We start from the raw sequence: 7930 nt of genomic DNA, 5'->3' as shown, positions 1-7930 counted from the left end.
TATATATATATATATATATATATATATATATATATATATATATATATATATATATATATATATATACACACACACACACACCTACCTACCTACCTACCTACCTACCTACATATAGACATATAATTGTAGCCAATGATCCATGCATATTCACGTATACAGAAAAAACAGCGAGAACAAACTCCACTGTATATAACTTTATAAAGTTCTCCAAAGCACCTGAATGCAGGACAAGAAGCAAAGGATGGAAACTAATCAAAGAGAGAAGCAACCTAGAACTAAGGAGAAATTTCCTGACAGTCAGAACAATTAATCAGTGGAACAACCTGCCTCCAGAAGCTGTGAATGCTCCAACACTGGAAGTTTTTAAGAAGAGGCTGGACAGGTATTTGTCTGAAACTCTATTACTATTATTATTATTATTATTATTATTATTATTATTATTATTATTATTATTATTATTATTATTATTATTATTATTATTATTACTACTGCTACTACTACTACTACTGCTATTATTATTATTATTATTATTATTATTATTATTATTATTTATCAGGCTATCAGCAATTTTATTCTTACATTCAAATTAGTGGGGTTTTTTTTTAATTTTTAAATTTCTGAACATGCATTTCACTTACTCTCCCTCGACCCAACAATTCTTTAGCTAGCTGCAGTGGCCGTAGGGATACAATCTCTCTGTGGTGCTTTAATTAGATATGCACTCTCCAAATTTTCATGGCTGACTGGAGGATTTTGTTTTGTTTTGTTTTGAAAACAGACTAAGGACATCAGAATATTTTAAGTAACAGGGAAAGAACCTTTTGTTCTTTTCTTTTTTTTGTCCAGGGATGCAGACAAGATTGTTTTAAGCAGGGATGATTCTAAACCGCCATTCCGAATATGGAATATTTCAGGCAATTCTTCAGCAACTTCTTTCTTGCCAGTGAGGATCTAGGAAACTACCATAGCGGATTCTCATAGTTTTAACCATGCGCATGAAAAGCAGAGTCATCACTCAATACATTTTTCTTTAAATAGAAGCAACAACATATAGAGGAGAATTCGGGAGAGTGACAGCACTTTGCAAGCCTCGGAGTCTGTCTGTCTGTCGGAACCATGACACACTATCAGTGGTGGGCTAAACAGGAAGGCCTTATGTTGTTGTTTTAACCATTTAGTCATGTCCAACTCTTGGCAACTTTTTAGGAAAGTGTTCTTCATGCTACCTTGCATGTTGAATTATTGCCATAAAGTGTTCTGGTGAGATTTGTTTTACAGAGTAGTTCACCATTGTTTTCCCTAACCGTCCCCATTTATCTGGGCTTGGGACTGGCATATGGTTGATGAACCAACCATATGGCTGGGTTATGTCTACAAGTACACAAAGAATATTGTATACAAGAAGCGAGCACAGGCAGTCTGTTCCTTCCAAATCCACATCCTATATTGCCAATTTGTATTGGGATGTATACAAATACAAAAATACAAATACAAATTGGAAACACAGTATATGAGTTTGGAAGGACAGACTGCCTGAGCAGGTTATCAATACCCATGCTTCCTTCTACCAGTTCCCCCAATGACAGCATGACCCAGCTACCAATCAAATAGCAGCATTGGGCAGGAGGCAAGGAGGAGGCGAGGGAAACAGGCTACTGGGAAGCTTTGTCACAGTGAAGGTCTCATGAAGAATAGGCTGAATAAACAGAACCAAAGCCCAAAAGTCAAGCTCTTATGAGAGGAGGTAATCAGGTGAGAGAAAACTGGAGAGAGAGAGAGTGGCTTTTCTTTCCTTCCCTCAGTCTGGCTTAAGGTTTAAGCTCTTCTAACCANNNAGGAGGCGAGGGAAACAGGCTACTGGGAAGCTTTGTCACAGTGAAGGTCTCATGAAGAATAGGCTGAATAAACAGAACCAAAGCCCAAAAGTCAAGCTCTTATGAGAGGAGGTAATCAGGTGAGAGAAAACTGGAGAGAGAGAGAGTGGCTTTTCTTTCCTTCCCTCAGTCTGGCTTAAGGTTTAAGCTCTTCTAACCACCTCTCTCAGACAGGGCCAGGTTTAGGAAGAGGTGAAGAATGAAGAAGCCCAGGTAGGAGCAAACAAGATGAAAAGGTGAAGAAAAAGTAAGGACTTTGACAAAAGAGAAATAGAAAACAGAAACTAAGCAAGATAGAAAACAGATTGGACTCTGTAGAAAAACATAGCATTATAGAGTGACACAGGAGATATACAGGGATTAGGACAACAGGAATGTAGAAGTCAACAATAAACAAATATATTAGGGACATAGAATATATGAAAATATGGTGAAAGTGGATTTTAAAGAATGTAGCGTAGATGAAGAGCAAATATATGCATACAAATATACATATACATATATACAGTATATATACACATGCACATATATACAGTATATATGTGCATGTGTATATATAATTATATATACAGTATATATATAATTATATACATATACACATGCGCATATATACACACATTTTATATAAAATTTTCTCTGTGTGTAGGTTCTTGGTGAGGGTTTATTTTTGCCATTGTCTGCTTCCTAGGGCTGAGATAGTCTGACTGGCTCAAGGACAAGCAGTTAGCTTTGTGCCTAAGGCAGGACTAAAAATCATCATCTCATGATTTCTAACTTAGTGCCTTAACCATTACTTAATACTAGCCCACTATAGAAAACAGATAGCTAAAATAGACAATAGCTTTATTATTCAGCTTAATTTATGAAGGCATTGATCATTTACAATTAATTTTTATTTGTAAAATTTCCTTTTTGTAAAGTATTAGTCTTCCCCAGACACTGAAGGGAGATACAAAAACACAAACAAATGTCCAAATTTCCAGTGCTTTGTGTCTTGTTGAGACTGGTCAGTCTGGTTATTTGTGGTTCAAAGAACCCATGACAATGGAAAAGATGAAACAGCTTGATTCACAGGATTATTAATTTAATAATTGACTTTGAATGGTGCAAATTTTAATTTAGATGGAGTAGTCAAATCTAAGGAGTGGGCAGTGGAACGTGGCGTTAGCATTTCCATTGTTATCAAAAGTAGAATAACTAACTATCTGTCACCTGGCTCCTTAATTTTTATATATTTTGGGTCCTTTAAGAAAACTGAATGGCTGATCCATTATAATCAACTTCTCATGTATTTATTAGCTATTTTTATCTCACAATTGTTTTGCAAGAAAAGACTCTTTGATCAATTGCCAAATAACTGTGTCAATCTTACAGCGGCCTATTAATCCAGCACATTAATTCCTTTTTATTTAGTCATTTCATTATTCTGATGTGGTTTACAACACTTAGAGTAGGGACAGTTCTTTGGCTATTTTGTTCAACTAATGATGCAAATGTAAGTTCTTTTAAATAATCCATAACTTTTGCTTTTTAAACAGTAATTTTATTAAACATTAATAATAATTTTATTCAAGATTACAATAAAAAGGTAAAAAATAATAAAAACTAATACATAATGAAAAATAAAGAAACATAAAAAATAGAAAGAAAAAATAATAATAGTAAAGAAACAAAAAAATAAGTATATAATAAAGAAAAAGAAAATAAATATATAAAAATGAGTTTCCCTTCAAAACATTATGAACTTTTTTAGTAATTTGTCTTCTTCTCTTCAAATATAAACAAATTATCTCTTCTTCCTTCATCTCACCTATAAAGAAATATTAAAGCCTCATCATTCATTCCTGGTGAGATAAAGTCCATTAAGGGTTACCTTAACCTATCTATTTTAATGTTGAACAAATAAACCAAGGGATCTTTAATCCCTTCAAATACTAGAACCTGATTTCTTTTTATTTTTTCTTTGTCTCTTCTCACAAAATCCTTCAAAACTTTAACAGGATTCTTTTGAAAGTTGTCCCGTTATCTTTTGGAGTGTTATTCATATATCCCTTTTAATTATTAAGATATCCGCCTATTTCATTTGTTCATTTTCATTTCTATATTATTATTGTGGTCTGTCATTTTTAAATCCATTTTCACACTAGCTTCAATCTTGTTCGGTAAAACCTGTTCCTTTTCCACAATATCTTTTAAACATAGTCTATTTATAATGGCAGACATTTTTAAATTATCTCCATTGTTCACAAATGTCCCTCAATACACCTGATTAAAAGTATTATGCTTCAATCTGTATTGGCAAATAAAATTTAAGTGTTCTTCTCCTTTTACTGTAATCTTTATTTCCTTCTGGTTCCATCCTAACATCTAACCTTCAGAGTCACATCCTATCTGCTTATTATTTAAGAATTCAAAACATATAATAAGAATCATTTCACATGGGAAGGATTCTTATTATAATTTGCTTTGTTATGGAGGAAAAACTGTTTTGAAGCATTGAAGGGGCGTTCTCTGGAAGAATCAGCATGGCTGTTTTGAGGATTTTTCTCATTTGTCTCCTATTGTGGATGTTTTGCTGGCATCCCTTGCACTTGTGCCCTCTTGCATAAATTGATACCTTGGGAAGACATCTAGACAGTTCCCAATATACATGTAATATGGCTTTAGAGTATAATTGCAATGATAAAACACACAAAACAAGACAAAAGCTAGTGGCAATAGTTAGTTTTATCAAAGCATAAGCCTTCTCAGTAACCAATTGGATGCTTTATGCATAGGCCATCCTTTAGATCTGACATTTCCTAGAGAGCAGATTTAATACCATCAGAAGAAGATAATTATCTCAGTCATCTATAGCCTCAAATTCCAGGGCCTTCAAAGACATTGAAGGTTCCCACAGTTTTTGCCCCCCCCCAATATGTTTCTCCCTTTTGACTTACTAATACTGCAACCATAGCTACAGCTGCTATTTTTTTGAAAGGTCTTCTTTCTGCAAGATCCAATGTCCTTAGGTTTTACCCAGTGCAGCAGTGAGAAACTCTATAGGTCAATGGTGGCGAACCAATGGCATGCATGCCAGAGGTGGCACTCAGAGCCCTCTCTGTGGGCATACGTGCTGTCGCCCCACCCCGCCTCCCCCTGCAGCCCCTTCCTCACCAGCAGCCCCCCCGGAGGAGAGTCGCCCACGAGTGCGGCCCATGCAGAGCAGCGCAGCCAAGCACATGGAGCCGGGCAGCGGGGACAAGACTCCGCCCTTGCACTCCATTGTGCCCAGATGATGCTGCAGGGTGTGGGCGGAGGACATGGCCACCATGGCGCTGCGGGGCCGCCTGGGCAATCTGTGGTGGGTCATGGAGGTGGGCGGGGCGGGGACAGAGCAGGCTGGGGGTGGGGTGGGGGTGGAGGAGTGGGATGGGTGGAGCGGGGCAGGGCAGTTTTTGGGCACTCGGTCTCTAAAAGGTTCGCCATCGCTGCTATAGGTATTGAGTTATATAAGGAACTGAGCATTTAGAGCCTTTCCTTATGAAGTCCATTGACCATAGATTCTTTGCAGAACAGAAGCTTATACTTCAGAGAACATGAACAGTTACCACTTAATAACAATCCTGTCCCTCCGATATGCTATCCTCATTTCACCTCAGTGATTCTATACTTTGCATAATACATTTACTGAGTCTTTGTCAAGACTGGGATGAATGTTACAGCATCAGAGTGAACCAGGATGTTTTCCCATGTATTTAGTGCATGAACTGGGGTTATCAAAAAAAGAAACATTAGAACTTAAGCATTAACTTATAAGATGGAATATGGTGGCTAGTATACAGACATGTCAAACTCGCAACGTCACGTGACGTATTGGAACTTTTTCCCCATTGCCAGCAATGGGGTGGGCACGGTTTCCAGCCTGCGGGCCAACAGTTTGACACTCCTGGTTTAGTATATTCAGCAGCAGTAGTGCTATATGAGTGCTATATTATACATATGAGCAATATGTTAATGAATTCAGTAGATATAAGGGTTGTCAGATCCTTTTACATACTGGCAATGTATACAGTTAAAATGGGAATCAAACAGAATTAAAAAGACAAAGCAGTATGTTTTTATCATATTCCTGAATATCAGACTCTGCACTACTGAGATTCAATTAAAATATATTGCTAATAAAGTTTATATGCATCCATGAAGGGTGTGGGGAGGCAACTTGCATTGGGTGTTGGGAAACAAGTATATAAAGTCAGAATTAACAGAATAACAGAATAATAGAGTTGGAAGGGACCTTGGAGGTATTCTAGTCCAACCCCCTGCTCAGGCAGGAGAACCTATACCATTTCAGACAAAGTTAGAAGCATAGTATCATAACACATGCATCATGGTTTCAGGTAACTTGATTTTTGGAACATATTTGGCATAACTCATTCTAAAGCTCCTGCAATTCAGTTTTTTGAGGGCATGTTTATGCTGCTTCATTGCATTATTTGCACACATGCAAGGAAGCACTGTCATATTCAACAGGCTTTATTCAAATAAAGAGGCATACAGTTTTAATATTTGGGAAAGTTTGAATTCCCATATCTTTATTCTGCCTTTTTCATTTTCTTTTCATTTCTGCTTAAGATAACTTCACATGTTTTAAATACTGAGTATCTGCCTGAATGTTTTCTGTATTGGTAGTGTTTACTATACCTCTTGAAAATTGTCATTTTAAAAAATGTTTTACTTACTGCAAAAGGTATGAAGGGTGTATGGATCATCTCAGATCCTATCTAAATGGATGACAGAATCCAAACTGATGACCTGAATTGATTCAGAAAATGGACTTGATCTGAATTTTGCTGGTTTGATGGTTTAATCCTGAATCCCTGACATAATTTAGAAAGTCAGTTTGATTCAGAGACTTGAATGAATCATCTTTTCATCAAATATCCAAATTGAATATTTGCACAACCATAAGGGCTATTTTGCAAACAAAAAAAATAACAAATGGTGTGAGCTAATGATGATATATCCATATTGGAAGGGGGCAGTGAGGAAGATTATTATGTCTATTGCGTTGTATAGGGATTGTTAAAGTTAAGGTAGAATGCAAATGTTCGTTCCCGTAAAGTATGATATGGGATGTTGATTGCTGCAGATTTTTTTTTTGTTATACAGGAAAACGGGATCTATCTAAGCAGATGTGCTGTGGTGTAAGTGGAAATAATAGACCCCATCTACTAGTAACTTTTGGGAGAAAGGGAGGAGAGACTAATGACAGCCTTTTCTAATATGAAGAATGCATACATATACATATAATATACATAGACATAGACATAGACATAGACATAGACATAGACATAGACATAGACATAGACATAGACATATAGACATATAGACATATAGACATATAGACATAGACACGCACAGGGTCATCATGCTCTTTGCTTTGGGAAAGGCAACAATATGAAAACTTAAATAAAAGCATAAGAAGTAGTGACCAAAAGACACTAAAGGCAAGGAATAAAGGGAAAGGAAATTGAACCAAATCTGCTTTACTCCAACACTATTCACTAGACATCTCCAAATTTTGTATCAGTGCATAGATGGCTTTATGTTGATCTGCACATTCCATCTGTTGATTAGTTATAATAATAATAATAATAATAATAATAATAATAATAATAATAATAATAATAATAATAATAATAATAATAATAATAATAATAATAATAATAATAATAATAAAGTTGGAAGGGACCTTGGAGGTCATCGAGTCCAACCCCCTGCTCAGGCAGGAACCCTACAACATTTCAGACAAATGGCTGTCCAGTCTCTTCTTAAAAACTTCCAGTGTTGGAGCATTCACCGCTTCTGGAGGCAGGTTGTTCCACTGGTTAATTGTTCTAACTGTCAGGAAGTTTCTCCTTAGTTCTAGGTTGCTTCTCTCCTTGATCAGTTTCCATCCGTTGCTTCTCGTCCTGCCTTCAGGCGCCTTGGAGAATAGCTTGACTCCCTCTTCTTTGTGGCAGCCCCTGAGATATTGGAACACTGCTATCATGTCCCCCCTCGTCCTTCTCTTC

Source organism: Protobothrops mucrosquamatus, unplaced genomic scaffold (genome assembly GCF_001527695.2).
Source record: "Protobothrops mucrosquamatus isolate PMUCROS unplaced genomic scaffold, P.Mucros_1.0 scaffold502, whole genome shotgun sequence".
Classification (NCBI taxonomy): Eukaryota; Metazoa; Chordata; class Lepidosauria; order Squamata; family Viperidae; genus Protobothrops; species Protobothrops mucrosquamatus.
The sequence above is the reverse complement of the archived record's forward strand: the minus strand, read 5'-3'. Positions refer to the sequence as shown.